The sequence below is a fragment of the Rhinichthys klamathensis genome, unplaced genomic scaffold, assembly GCF_029890125.1.
Source record: "Rhinichthys klamathensis goyatoka isolate OS25496 unplaced genomic scaffold, OSU_Roscu_1.1 h1tg000096l_1, whole genome shotgun sequence".
Lineage (NCBI taxonomy): Eukaryota > Metazoa > Chordata > Actinopteri > Cypriniformes > Leuciscidae > Rhinichthys > Rhinichthys klamathensis.
Window position 1 is genome coordinate 1,057,501 of NW_026606635.1, and position 2,005 is coordinate 1,059,505.

Here is a 2,005-nt window from a genome sequence, read left to right on the forward strand (position 1 = left end):
CACACACACACACACACACACTCACACACACACACACACACACACACTCACACACTGAGCTCATGTTAGTGTTCACACACACAGACACTGAGCTCATATTAGTGTTCACACACACACACACACACACACACACACACACACACTGAGCTCATATTAGTGTTCACACACACACACACACACACACTGAGCTCATATTAGTGTTCACACACACACACACACACACACTGAGCTCATATTAGTGTTCACACACACACACACACACACACACTGAGCTCATATTAGAGTTCATATATCAGCAGAATGAGTCTCACGGGATATAAACTGATTCCAGACCAGCACTCAATTATAAGTTATACTTATTATTATTATTTGACTTCTTCATAACCTTCATGCACCAGACGCCCACGTTCATCTATATTTCTGGATCTCCATGATTTTTCAGAATAGTAAACAAGCTGTTATCAATGTGAAAATCAATTCAAAAATCAAACATTGGTACATTTGCATTATAATTGTTCTTTATAGCGCATGTCTGAAATTATAAATGGGGGATTTTATGATTGTTTGTTCTCAATACCATTTGAAAACTATTTTATATTTTATAGTTATTCGAATTATTATTTCAGGTTATTTTTTGACAACTTTGGCAATTTAGACCCACAAAATAAATAAATGAAAATAAACACTTGTTTTTTCATCTCCTACCCTTTAATATTACAATAAAAATACTGATATATATATAGCAGTATTTTTTAATCAGTATAAATTAAATTATTTTAATCAGTATAAATGGCAGGTTTAGTTAGATTTATGTGTTTAATCATTCAGGTTATGTAATATTATATTAAGTACTGTGTAACATGTGCTCTGGTGTGTTAATGAGAATTTTACTGATTAATTTAAATGTAGAAATTTGTAAGAGCTATATTGAAGTTGAAGATATATTTGTAAATGTCTGGTTGATATCGTCTCAAACATCAGAGTCTTCAATCCCGACATCTGAATGAAACAGTATATTTTTGTAATAAAAGTAATTTCTCTCCGAGTTCTGTAGCACTGTGTCTTCATTAGTGGAACAGAAGTCGATCACACTGATGGATGGATGGAGGGATGGAGGGATGGATGGATGGATGGGAGGATGAGGGATGGAGGGATGGAGGGATGGATGGGTGGATGAGGGATGGAGGGATGGAGGGATGGATGGGTGGATGGATGGGTGGATGAGGGATGGATGGATGGGAGGATGAGGGATGGAGGGATGGATGGGTGGGTGGATGGGAGGATGAGGGATGGATGAGGGATGGAGGGATGGATGAGGGATGGATGGAGGGATGGATGGGAGGATGAGGGATGGATGGATGGGAGGATGAGGGATGGGAGGATGAGGGATGGAGGGATGGATGGGTGGGTGGATGGGAGGATGAGGGATGGAGGGATGGGAGGATGAGGGATGGAGGGATGGATGGGTGGGTGGATGGGAGGATGAGGGATGGATGAGGGATGGATGAGGGATGGATGGAGGGATGGATGAGGGATGGAGGGATGGATGAGGGATGGAGGGATGGATGAGGGATGGATGGATGGATGGGTGGATGAGGGATGGATGGGAGGATGAGGGATGGATGGGTGGATGAGGGATGGATGGATGGGAGGATGAGGGATGGAGGGATGGATGGGTGGGTGGATGGGAGGATGAGGGATGGATGGAGGGATGGATGGGAGGATGAGGGATGGATGGATGGGAGGATGAGGGATGGAGGGATGGATGGGTGGGTGGATGGGAGGATGAGGGATGGATGAGGGATGGAGGGATGGATGGATGGATGGGTGGATGGATGGAGGGATGGATGGATGAGGGATGGAGGGAGGGATGGATGGAGGGATGGGTGGATGGAGGGATGGATGGGTGGATGGAGGGATGGATGAGGGAGGGATGGATGAGGTATGGAGGGATGGATGGGAGGATGAGGGATGGAGGGATGTATGGGTGGATGGGAGGATGAGG